This window comes from Ictidomys tridecemlineatus, chromosome 8 (assembly GCF_052094955.1).
Source record: "Ictidomys tridecemlineatus isolate mIctTri1 chromosome 8, mIctTri1.hap1, whole genome shotgun sequence".
Taxonomy (NCBI): Eukaryota; Metazoa; Chordata; class Mammalia; order Rodentia; family Sciuridae; genus Ictidomys; species Ictidomys tridecemlineatus.
In genome coordinates this window covers 127752378-127766748 of record NC_135484.1, presented here as the reverse complement: position 1 = coordinate 127766748, position 14371 = coordinate 127752378, and the positions used below count along the sequence as shown (strand labels likewise).

General features: G+C 34.8%; 1 pseudogene; it reads right to left on the bottom strand.

Annotated features, from left to right (window-relative positions):
* Positions 1-12830: 12830 nt before the first annotated feature.
* On the bottom strand, positions 12831-13975 carry LOC101977539 (actin-related protein 2/3 complex subunit 1A pseudogene; annotated as a pseudogene).
* Positions 13976-14371: the final 396 nt, after the last annotated feature.

Here is a 14371-nt window from a genome sequence, read left to right as displayed (position 1 = left end):
TGTCCCCATAAACTGTGATGTACTGGAAACATTCAGGAACACACAGCACATGGATCCTTCTCTAAAATAGACCATATCTTTGGCCACAAAAAAACTCTTAGGAAATATAAAAATACAGAGATAATGTCTTACATTATATTAGATAATAATGGAATAAAATTAGAAATCATGAGTAAAAAAAATAGAAGCTACTATTAACACATGGAGACTAAATAATATGCTACCGAAGAACAAATGAATAGCAAAAGAAATCAGTTATGAAATAAAAAAGTATTGAGATGTAAATGAGAATAGTGACACAACATACTGAAATCTCTGGGACACTATGAAGGCAGTTCTAAGAGGAAAGTTTATTGCATTGAGCTCATTTACTAAAAGAATACACTGTCACCAAATAAATAACCTAACATTACCTCTCAAAGGCCGAGCAAAAAAAAAAGTCAAGACAAAAAGAAATAAAATATTGGAAATAATTAAAATCAGAGCCAAATCAATGAAATAAAAAAAACAATTAAAAAATCAATGACACAAAGTGGTTCTTTGAAGAAAAGTAAATAAAATTGGAAAACTCATAGCCAAACTAATAAAGAAAAAGAGAAGAAAAACTCAAATTACTAAAATTCATGATGAAAAAGAAAGCATCATGACAGACATTATTCAAAATATATATTCCAATAAAATAGAAAATCTTCAAAATGTTAGCAAATTTCTAGACATAACCAAATTGAATAAGGAGGACATAAAAATTTAAACAGATCAATTTCAAGAAATAAAATTGAAGACATAATCAAAAGCCTACCAACTATGAAAAGCCCAGAAGCAGATGGATTCTCACCTGAGTTTTACAAGACCTTAAGCAAATACTTACACCAATACTCCTGAAATTATTCCTTGAAATACAAATGAAGGTAACACTTTCAAACTCATTATAAAATGAGTATTACCCTGATAACAAAACCAGACAAATATACATTAAGGAAAGAAATCTTGGACTAATATCCCATGAACATAGGTGCAAAAATTCTTAATAAAGTACTAGAAAATTGCACACAAAACATTAAAAAGATAGAGTGCCATGATAAAATGTTCATCCCAGGGATGCAAGGATGTTTCAACATCCTAAAATCAGAAAATGTAATTCATCATGTCAATAAATATAAAGACAAGAATCACCTGATTTTCTCCATAGATGCAGAAAAAGAATTTGATAAAATACAGCATCCATTTTTGTTCAAAGTACTATAAAAATAAGAACAGTAGGAACATACCTCACCAATGTAAAAGCTAAATGTACGAAACCCAAGGCCAACATCATTCTAAATGAAGAAAAATTGAAAAAATTTCCTCTAAAAATTGGAACAAGAAAAGGATGTCCTCTTTTGCCAGTTCTATTCAACATAGTTCTTGAAACTCTAGCCAGAGCAATTAGGCAAAAGAAAGAAATTAATGGAATATGACTAGGAAAAGAAAGTTCAAACTATCCCTATTTGCAAATGGCATGATTCTATATTTAGAAGACCCATTAAATCTCCACCAGAAAGCTTTTAGAACTTATAAGCAGGTTTAGCAAAGTAGCAGGATATAAAATTAACACTCATAAATCAATTGTGTTCATGTATTTTTATGATGAATAAGTTGAAAGGGAAATTAAGAAAACTATATCATTCATAATAATATCAGGGAAAAAAAACAGCAACAACAACAAAACAACAACCTTGTGAATCAATCTACCAAAAGAGGTAAAAGATGTCTACAATGAAAACTACAGAACAATAAAGAAGGAAATTGAAGAACACCTTAGAATATGAAAAGGTCTTCAATATTCTGGGATAGGCAGAATTAATATTGTTAAAATGGCATTACTACCAAAAGAACTATACAAATTTAATGCAATTCCTATTAAAATTTTAATGATGTTCTTCATAGAAATAGAAAAAGCAGTCATAAAATTTGTTTAGAAAAATAAGAGGCTCAGCATAGCCAAAGCAATTCTTAGCAAGAAAAGGGACAAAGGAGGCATCACAATACTAGGTCTTAAATTATACTACAGAGATATAGTAACAAAAACAGTATGATATTGGCACCAAAACAGACATGAAAACCAATGGTATAGAAGAGAAGGCACAGAATCAAACCCATATAAATACAGTTATCTCATACTAGACAAAAGTATCATAAACATACATTGGAGAAAAGAAACAAATGGTGCTGGAAAAACTAGAATTTCATACATAATAAAATAAAATTAACCCCCATCTCTCACCCCACACAAAGCTCAACTCAAAGTAGGTCAAGCACCTAGGCATTAGACCAGAGACTCTGCACCTACTCAAAGAAAAAGCAGACCCAAATCTCCATCATGTCAGCTTGAAACCAAATTTCTCAATAATATTTATAATGTATAAGAAATAAAATCAAGAATCAGTGATTTGCATTTGTTGGAGTTTTTAGCTTCTTCTATCCACTCCATCCCGCAGAGAGGCTTAGGAGAGCATGCCCCAACCTGGATGGATCAAGAAAGGTGAGGGTCGGCCAGCCACCCATCCAGCCCTCCCCACTGGAGGACAATCAGATGCACCAGGGAGACCAGTCCAAGCAGGATCTCATTTATTGAGGAAACACACACAGCTTAAATAAGGAGTAAAAACCAATCATTTTAAAACATGGAAAAGTGGGAACCAATCAACATAAAGGTCAAATCAGCAGGAGGAATTCACATGTATACCCATATCTTAGTTTCTAATGAAGAGCACGAGCTGTGCACCAGCACGGAAGAGAAGTAAGCCAATCAGGGAGGTTTCAAAACAATTTCAGTGTCCTCCTACTGGCATTTAGCCAGGTGCCATCTTAGTTTTCAGCCCCACAGGTATTGTATCAAACAGAAAATACACTCAGCAAAGGAAACAATTAAGAACGTGAAGAGAGAGCCTACAAAATGGGAGAAAACTTTTGCCACCTGCACCTCAGATAGAGCATTAATCTTTAGAATATAAAAACTCAAAAAAAAAAACCAACTCAACACTAAAACACACACACACACACAAAAACCCCCAACAAACCAAATAAACCAATCAATAAATGTGCAAAGAAACTGAACAGATACTCCACACAAGAAGAAATACAAATATGTATTTCAGAAATACATGAAAAAAATGTTAACATATCTGCAATTAGATAAGTGCAAATTAAAACTACTCTGAGATTTCATCTCACTCCAGTCAGAATGGCAATTATGAAGAATACAAGTAAATGCCAGTAAATGCATAGAACTGGAGGTTATCATGTTAAGCAAAATAAACTAACGCTCAAAATCCAAAGGCCGAATGTCCTCTTTTATATAGAGATGCTGACTCACAATAGATGGAGGGTGGGGTAGGGAGGAGTGGAGTTTCACCAGATTGAACAGGGGTAATGGGAGAAAGAGAGAGGGGATAGGAATGGGAAAGACAGCAGGCTACATCAGACATAACTTTCCTATGTTCATATATGAATACACGTTCATATACACACACTCATACATATGAATACATATTCATATACATACACGACTAGTGTGACCAGTGTAACTCTATATTATGCACAACCACAAGGATGGGAAGTTATTCTCTATGTACGTGTGATATGTCAAAATACATTCTACTGTCATATATAACAAAAAAGAACAAATTAAAAAATAATCCAAGCTTCCCCCCACCTAAAAAAAAATCCAGTATCCTACAGTGAAGAGCCACATCAATGTTTATAGCTGCTCAATATATGATAGCTAAGCTATGGAACTAATGTAGATACCCTTCAATAGATGAATGCATAAAGAAAATGTGGTATATATACAGAATGCAATATTACTCAGCCATAAAGAAGAATGAAATTATGGCATTTGCTGGTAAATGGATGGAACTGGAGACTATCATGCTAAGTGAAGTAAAGCAATTCCCAAACACCAAAGACTGAATGAGCTTTCTGATATGTGAATGCTTACACACAATTAGGGGGCAGAGAGAAGAATAGAAATTCATTGGATTATACAAAGGGGAATGAAGGGAAGGGAGGGGGAATGAGAATAGGAAAGCCAGTAGAATGAATAAGAATAAATTTCATATATTTATATATGAATATACAACCACTGAAACTCTACATCATGTACAACCATAAGAATGGGATCCTCAGTTATATTCCAAGTATGTGTAATATGTCAAAAAACATTCTACTTTCATGTATATCTAAACAGAACAAATTAAAAAAAGATTTAAAAATTTTAAAAAAGAAACATTGGTTGGTAAATGTCTCCTTGCTTCTGGTTAATATTTGGTGCCTGTTAAAAAGAAGAAAACATGGCTATCATGCTGTGTCAGGTAGATTGGAATGCCCTCTTTCAGGAAAATCTTTTCTGTTTGGGGATAGGTCTGCTTACTCAATGTTGTATTCTGATTGGGTGATAGGTATCATGAGTGACTACATTTTGGTTTGATCTGGTATATTGGAGCTAAGCATGTGCCTAATGCAAAGGTAATAGCCTCTCTTATGTTTTGTACAGTTTGTACTCTGTTGTGCCTTAGGAGGCTGGATCAATATGGCTACTTGATATCTTACTTCTGGTTGAGTTCAAATGATTGGAATTGATATGGATTAGATATGAGGTATTCCCTGAAAATTTATGTGTGAGAAAATGCAGAAATGGTTAAAGGTGAAATGATCAGGTTATGAAGGTTTAAATTAATCAGCAGCTTAAACCATTTGATGAATTAATCATTTGAATGGATTAATGGGTTTCAACTATAAGCAGGTTGATTATGAGAGGAAGAAGTAGGTCACTGGGGGTATGTTCTTGGGTATTATATTGTTCTTGGCTCCTTAACACTCAAGGTCTCTACTACAGTGAACTGAGAAGCTCTCCTCCACTATGCCTTCTGCTTATATGTTCTGAGTAGGTATTTTGACCATGGAAATAGACAGGGAAACATTCCCCCATGAGCAAAAGGCCAGGGGGGCAACTGAAACCCTAATTCCCATGATTGGAATACCCGACATCCTCCTTCTGAGGTAATAAGACAACTATGCAGGCACTATCGGGTTTCCTTAGGAATGTCCTTGGAGAGAAGGAATTGTGTTTGTATTAACCTGGACCTTATCTCTGTTAGATAGCACTTGGGTTAAAGAAATACTAATTAGAATATAGTTATGGTAATGGGAGATATGTGTTCTTTGAGTTAATAAGCTCCCAGCAGGGAGGAGTGAACACTTCACTTCTGCACTTATTCTTCATCACTTCATTTCACTCCTCTCCACTCCATCCTATCTGCTTGCATTATTTGTGTCTGTCTGGTGTTAAGCTATTTGAGTTCTTTATATATTATGGATGTTAATTCTTTTTTAGAGGAGTAGCTGGCCAAGATTTTGTTCCAGTCTTCTTTGTCTTTTCTCACATTCAATAATTTCATTTGCTATGTAGAATCTTTTTAATCTGATGGCATTTTATTTCTTGAGCTTTAGGGGTCTTGTTGAGGAATTTGGTGAGAATGCCAATATGATGGAATTTTAATCATTTATTTTCTTCTGGAAGTTCCAAAGTTCCTAATTGAATTCCTGAGTCTATAAAACACTCTATTTTGACTTTTGTGAAGGGATATTTTTTCATTTTCTGCATTTGGACACTCCTTTTCCTGCCACTATTATCAACACATATTTTTGGTAACTTTGTCAAGTATCAGATGACTGTAAGTGCACTGATTTTTCCCTGTATCTTTTATTTTATTCCAGTGACCTTTGTGTTTATTTTGATGCAAATTCCATGCTACTTTTGTTACTATATGTCTGTAATATAATTTAAGGTCAGGTATTGTGATGATTCCAGCATCACTGTTCTTGCTAAGAATAGCTTTGGCTATTCTGGGTGTCTTATTCTTCCAAATGAATTTTAGGACTGCTTTTTTCTAGTTTTGTGAAAAATGTCTCAAAACTTAAATGTTTAATTCTGGGCATGATTTCTTGTTTTCCTTTTGTTTCTCAGGACTGTATTGCTTGTTTGGAACAATGAGAAAAGAATTTTTGTCATCTTTCTTGAAAAAGCAATTTCAGGAATGTCCATGATTTTTATCAGGTGTAGAGCACACTTTCACATTCAGATAAAAATATGACTTTTTAAAGACATAGCTTTGATAAAATTAACTAATTCATTTTTCATGTTGGAATAAATAGAATACAGACTTGCTTAGATGTGAAAGTCCTCACCGAAATAAACACTTCTGTGGTGTTTCCCCACCAATTCTCTCAGTATTCTTTATTATGAGATTTTTAAAAATGTAATTTTAGGAGCTTCTGATTTTTTAGAGTGTGAATGACATCCATATTTCCATAAGGAGTAATCTTTTAGAGACTTAGAATGTGGTAATCACATTCACCCAGCACACAAGATAACTAAAGACAGGAGTCAGAAAAAAATCTTACTAGTCTCTCTAACTATGATTTTGACAGAAATCTTTGTGTTATTTTCCCCAATCTAAAAACACTATATCTCTCAGTATATAGTCTAAGGTAGCCAAATGACACCTTAGCTAATAAAAATGTTTAATAATGTTATTTTATATCAAAGGATTTTAAAATTTTTTCCTAAGTAATTTGTGTACTTCTTCTGACAATGAGCTTGCAACAGCCACAAATATGGCCATTCAAAAGTTAATAAATTTTTCCCAATTAAATCTACCAAAGTTCAAGACTTTTGAGAATTGGTGAGCATTAGCTATCTGACATTTTTAATGAGTGTGTCTGAGTTACAATTGATTCTTCTTCATGATAAGATTTAATTTTTCTTCCAGTGATTTGTTTAGATCTTGATCATACCAGAAGACCTGCCAGAAAATTCCAAAAGATCTTTTTGTTTCCCCTTGTAGTATATACAATGCACAGCACATTGAACAGTAAACATAGGAATTAAACTCCACATGACTACACACTTAATTTTCTGTCACACAACATACCTAGTTCTATAATAATATTTAAGTTTTGTTAGCTTCCTTGTCTGTTTCTGCTACAGTAATAAAATACTCCAGGCTATGTAATTTATAAATGATACCTGTCTATTTTATAAAAATACCAGCTTGTTTCTCACAGTCCTGTAAGCAGACTATCCATGAGATAGACACCAGTAGGTTTGATGTCTATAAGGACTCAGTTTCAGCTTCCAACTCTGCACATTGTTGCTCTAGCCTTTTGAGGGTAGAATTACTGTGTTCTCACAGAAAAGAAAAAATGGAAAGGGGCAAATCTCTCTGTCAAGTCTCTGAGAATCTTCAAGGCCAATCAATCACCTTTCATGTATTTCCCATATCAAATGATACTCATATTAACTGTTGAAGTAATCAAATTGCTTTTCAGAAATGCAGATTATTTATTTCTCATAGTTTTCACAGATAAGAAGATCTTCCTGGCTGTTCCAAATTTGTACAGATATTTTTCCTGGTTGTGATTCTTTGTTAATATGACTTTGGTGTCTTCTCATTCATTAAGAAGACTCATGATTATGATAATGAAAAATCATATTAAATATCTCTTTATTCTATTCATTTCAGTATTAAAATATAAATATTGTATTCCATTTTAATTTTGAAAAATTATAAGTTTCCATTTTATGTTCTTTATTTAGCTATTGGCCACTCAAGAATATCTGGTACGATTAATTTCTACATATTTGTGAATTTTCTAAATTTTCTTCTGTTATTATTTTCTCATATTGTCCTGTTATTGTCAGAAAAGATACTTGATTTCACTCATCTCAAAAAATTTAAGAGCTGTTTTGTGGCCAAACCTAGTTCTTTCTGTTCTGTAGAATGTTCAATAGGCAGTTGAAAATCTGTACATGTCAGGTGGAATATTATGCATATTTATCTGATTCATTTGCTCTACAGCATATTCTAAGTTTAAAGTCTTTTGTGGTTTATTTTTCTCTATGAGTGATATGTTATGGCTGAAAAGTGGATTTTTTAAATCACCTATTATTATTGCATTGCAAGTTATCCCTCTCTCTAGATATCTCAATATTTTAGTTATAAAAAGAGGCTCTCTGACATTTAGTTCATATGTATTTACAAGTGTTATATCCTGTATATCTCTTTATCATGATATAGTAGTGTTCTTCATTTCGATTTACTGTTTTTGAGTTAAAGACTATTTGGTCTTATATAGGTATAGCTATTTCTACTCCTTTTTGTTTGTATTTGCATGAAATATTTTTTTTTCATCACTTCACTTTCAGTATTTTGTGTCTTACATATTTTGGAGGCAACATGTATTTTGGTATTTTTTAAGTTGATCCAATCACTCTATATCTTTGGAGAATTTAATAGATGTATACTGTAGATTTTGTGTAGAATTTCTGAAGCGATCCTTGATCATTTGCTGTCTACTGCCATTATAACTCCTGGTCTTCCATGGCAGACACCATGCTGGATTGGAATCTTATGGCCCTCAATGTTTGTGAAATTTAGATGTACCTAAAGTACATGACCCCCGAGGCCGTAATTGCACTAGGGTGTGTCTGAAGCCCACAACCACTGAAGCATGCCTATATTTTGGTTTTACTGGAGCCTAAAATGTCCTATATTCTTCCATCTGTTACTTTTTTTCAGAAGAATAAATCTCTTTCCAAATGGCTATTTCCCACCTGGCACTGGGGCAAGACTGAAGTTTTACTATATGAGTCCTGGCCTGTGATCAGGCTCTGTAGATGTGTACCTCCTCTAGGATTTTACTTGATGGCCCAGTGTTGGGTTTCAAATAAAATCTATGCTAGCTTTCCCCTCCTCTCTTCAAGTACATGGTAAATATCTGCACTGTCCTAACCTTGGAATAGATAGTGGTGACTTGGATAATATAAAATTATCTTTCCTATAATCTTAAATTTGTCTCATTATAATTACATAACAACCAAAACCTGATCTCTCACCTGGTTCCTTAGTTCTGTTGTTTTTTTTTTCTTTTTCTTTTTTCTTTTTTAGAGAGAGAGAGAGAGAGAGAGAGAGAGAGAGAGAGAGAGAGAGAGAGAGAAATTTCTTAATATTTATTTTTTAGTTTTTGGCAGACACAACATCTTTGTGGTGCTGAGGATCCAACCCGGGCCGCACGCATGCCAGGCAAGCACGCTACAACTTGAGCCACATCCCCAGCCCTGGTTCCTTAGTTCTTGTGAATAATTTTCATCTTTATATTTCTATGGAAGAATATTTATTGGAAAATCCTCATCTATCATCTTGCTCTACCTCCCTGTCAGAATCTACATTTTTATTGACTCACTGAAATTGTACATAGTAGTACCAAACTTATTATATGCTATGTTTATTATGTACCAAAATTAAGCCATATTTGTACATGCACATAATATAATTTGATCAATCTCATTTCCCAATACCTTCCTATTCCTCCTCTCCTCCCTTTCCTGTTCTGCTTTTTATACTCTATTGCTCTCTATTTTATTATAGTTATTGTTATTTTATTTAGTGCAGTGTGTGTGTGTGTGTTTGTGTGTATCCAGTTCATTGTGATATATTCATACATAGATATAGCGTAATAAGATTTCCCTTGTCAGAACTTCCCCAAAACCTCCTCTTCCCTATGCCCTTGATTGGTCTTCATTCTATTTTCATAAATTTCTCCCCCTTTAAAAATATTCCTTTATTTTCTCTTTCTAACTTTTTCATATGAAAGAATATATTCTATCTTTGTTTTTTAGAGTGTAACTTATTTTATTTACCATGATTTTCCTCTATACCATTCATTTATGCATGAACAATTTAATTTCATTCTTCTTTATGACTCAGTAAAACTCTGTTGTGTACAAATACCACATTTTTGTTATCTATTGCTCTTTTGAGGAATATCTAGGTGATTCCATAACTTGACTAGTGTTAATTGTACTTCTATAAACAATAACATCCATGTATTACTACAGTATACTAATTTTAAATCTTTTGGCTAAACATCAACGAGTGATGTAACAGGTAATATGGTAGTACCTTTCCTAGTCTTTTGAAGAATCTGCATATTGCTTTCTGAAAAGGTTTTTCAGTCTAATTTGCAGTCTAGCCAACAGTGTATAAATATACCTTTACCCTCATATTCTCACAACACTGTCTTTTGCATTCTTGATGAATGCCATTCTAACTGTAGTGAAATGAATTATTATGTACTTTTGATTTGCATTTCCCTGATTGCTAAGGATATTAAACATTTTTCAAAATATATATTTGGTAGCCATTTGTATTTGTTTATTTGAGAAATATCTCTTTGTACTTTTCCCCATTAATTGATTGGGTTATTCATTGAAGGGAATAACTTCTTCAAGGTGGTTGATGCATTGACCAGGATGGTTGTTCACTGTCTATGCACTAATGTCCTTCTTTCCATTTTTTTGGGGGGCTGTGTACTACTTATTGTTGAGGATTGTCAAACTAGTCCTCTTTGTGTTGCTTACCAATCTGCCTGATGAAGTAGTCTGGAACTGAAGCTCTGTGTAAAAACTCTCAGTTTCCAGTCTCACCATTATAAGGTAGGACATAATAGGAAGTTCTGACCATTGGAAGGTTGTGTCTCCAGAACAGATTGATGCTCTCCTAGGGCAGGACTGATGCAAAGTTCTAAATGGGAGTTCCAGTGATGCACAACTGGTGTTTAGCTCTGATCAGAAATTCAGAACTAGGGCCAAGCAGAGTCCAATCTCTGCTGGGAATCTGGATCTCACAGCCTCTAGAGAACTTCATTCACAAGGTATGATAACTTACCTTCCACAGTTCTCACATACTTCACCATCCATGAATGTGGACATCCATGGATCAAACCCCAAGTACAATTGTGCCTGCCTGACCAGCTTCTGGACTTTCTGCAGCTGGTCCTGTGAACTACAAGACCAAAAGGAAAACTGAGTCATAATCCCTTCCATGTCTCCAGCCTGAATTTCTTGGGTACCATTTTTAATATTACATACATGTAATCTTCAGTTTGAAATATTGAATCATTCATTATTTTTGATGCATAATCTAAAATTTTCATTATCTTTTCAAATAGCTTTTTGTATGTTGGGAAAAGCATTTTTTTTTGTAATTGTATGCATTTCCTTGAATTGACCATTCCAAAAATGAGGATGTACCTCAAATATCATGTTTTTAATAATATTTTATCATTCAACTCAAAGTAAATAAATAACAATTATCTCAATGAAAATGAAATTTATATATGAGGAAAAGGTTGAAATTCTGACACATGCTATGTTCTGGATGAATCCTAAAAACATTGTGCTAAATCAAATATTGTGTGATTCTACTTACATGAGTTACTTAGGGTAGACAAATTTGTAGGAATAGAGTAGAACAGTAGTTGCCTTTTGTTGGAGGTGGATATAATGTGAATTTATTTTTTAATGGTATAGATTGTCAGTGTGTAAACATCAAAAGATTTCTGGAGGGGCTGGGGTTGTGGCTCAAGCAGTAGCACAGTCTCCTGGCATGCGCGGGGCTCTATCCTTAACACCACATAAAAGTAAAATAAAGATGTTGTGTTCACCGAAAACTAAAAAATAAATATCAAAAAAATTCTCTCTCTCTCTCTCTCTCTCTCTCTCTCTCTCTCTCTCTCTCTCTCAAAAACAAATGAACAAACAAACAAAAAAAAAGATTTCTGGAGAGGGATGGTAGTGATGGTTGCACAATGAGATTCTATTTATAGTACACTGAGGTGTATATCTCCCAAATATAAATGTTATGTTTTGTAAACTTTACCAAAATTGAAACATGAAATGATATTTAAATTTTAAAAGATAAAAGTAACAAAACCCCAAAGAATGATAAAAGAAAGGCTTTCAATTCTAGTTCTAACAAACTATGCACACTTAAGAGGCATTGTGGCACTACTTTATTATTGCCAATGGTGGTTTACTTACCTTGAAGAGTTTTTCAAAATTTTTTTTTTTTAAATTGTACAATATTTATCTAAATGAAAACAGAGAAGTTTATTCTTTAGTTTGTGGAGCAAATTCTTCAACAGCTATTTGAATACTCTCTACAATGAAACTGATTTTGTGTTTATGTGTGTTATATATGTATTTCTATTGGATTAAAATATGACTATTCCTCAAAAATCATGTTATTTTGATTATGTGAAAATAATGCATGTATATCTCAGATTTGATTAGGACAATAGTTGTGTTTCTATATGGTATCTTTTCTTCCAATAAAACTAAGCATACATTTCCTTACTGCACCATATCTAATACTTCTCTGGTCAACCATCATGAGTTTTCTCTGGAAATTTTCCAAGACATTGTCATCCTGAGTGTAACAGTTTTGAAAGATTTTGAATTTACATAAATCATAAGGGCATTTTTTATCAGAATTTTGGTGTACATTTATTTTAATCCTCTTTCTTGAATATGTTAATAGCTTACAGTTTTATTGTATGCAGCTTGGAAGATATCCCTAGTGTGGGAAACTGCAGCTTTTTTTTTTTTTTTCACATTTGGGATTTTTACTTAATTTTCTAGCAGACATTTTACATATCTCCCTCACTCTTTCCTTTAAGTTAATGTGACAATTTTTCATAATGAACTACTTGAACAGAAGCTTTGGTCAAGAATGGAATGAAATAGCAAAAACAAAACAAAACAAAACAAACCACTGTTGCCTTTGAAAAACCAACACTTTCACCAATTATATTTAAACAGAAACACACAAGGTTTGCGTAATATGTGTTTACAGGATTTCCTGTGGCTGCTCTCCTCACCGTCACGCTGGGGGCAGAGGGCCAGGCAGCCATGTTTCTCCTGCTGGACACCGGAGGCTCACACAGCTTCACATTATCCGGAGACCCTGGATCAAAGACTATAAGGTCTTGAAATCCCAAATTGTCATGGTTCCATGATGCCAGTAGTGCAAAATTTGCGACAATCTTGTTTGTCCACCTCATAAATAGACACTTGAGTGATGCTGTTCTGGTGCAGCGTTTCCAAGGCTGTATTGCAGTCCTGGGTGGTGGCCCTCTTGTCCATGTTATGGAAGCTTTCCATGACACACATGTTGCATTGGATACTCTGCTTTAGAATATCCAGCTTGGAGACAAAGGTCAAACAGCCGTGGTCATTATATTTAAACAGCAACAGGCAGAAGTCATGGTCAGCAGCCACAACACTATTCTTCGAGACAAATGATACACTCAGGAGTGGCAGGAACTCCGTTTTCAGAGTTGAGACCTGGATATTTTTTGAGGCATCAGCAACAGACACGGTGCTGTCTGGCTGACCCAGGCCAGATAGCTCCCACTGGCAGAGAAGTTGACCCCATGGACCCAGCCGCCAGTGCCACTGCCACCAAACTCTGACATCAACTGGCCAAAAGGCATCTTGCTGCCCCAGGGTGCACTGGCTGGCTTTTCATCCACTTCTTTAATGTAGGCAGAAAATACTCTGCATTTGAAGTCGCACGATCCTGCTGCCAGCAAAAGTTGTTGGGATGGCAATCCAAGTTGAGGATTGTGGAGCAAATTGGCTTTTTAATGTGCTTGCTTACCCATCAGTCATTTTCAGACTGGAAGTAGCAAACAGAAATGAGTCGTGCTCCATTTCCCACAGCAAATTTGTTCTCTTGAGGGGACTATTTCACAAAAGTGGCTGCAAGATTGATCCTCAGGATCACCAGGGTGGGCTTCCAGACGCCATCTTTCTGACTCCAGACATAGGCATTGCAGTCTGCCCCACAAGTGAGGATGTGGTCACTCTTGGGAGCCTAGACAATACCTGTGATGTGTCCATTGTACTCCTTGAGTTCATGAGCTTTCAGCCACTGGCTCCCCGTACTTCTTATAGATGTGCACTTCATGATTATTGGGGCTAAGGGCAATCTGGTTATGCTCCCTGTTCCAAGCATGATAGGTGATTGGCTCTAGTAAAAACTGATGCAGGGACATTATTCTTAAGTGTTTTCAGAGGATAGAAAGCTGGAGTGGGGGTGGTCCTGAGGGGCTCAGAGTGGAGAATTCGCGGACTCTGATCAGTCCACACGAACAGGCTCCGGCGGGTGCGGGTGGAGGGGAAACTGCAGTTCTAAAACATCTTCACTTTGCCTGTATGAATTACTTAATGGTTGTCTGCATCTTAAATTTTTTATTAATTTTTATTTTCCAACGTTTACATTTCTAATTGTTAGCATGATTTTCTGCTTTCCCTTTGTTCTTTAGAAAAGTCTTAATTGCTTGGGGCAAGGAGAAAAATATTTGATCATCTCCCTTAGAAAAGCAATCTCAAAGAGTGCTCATGATTTATATCAAGGGAGGAGCACACTTTCACCTTCAGATAAAATATATGCCTTTCTGCTCAAAAAATGAAGTTAACTAAGGT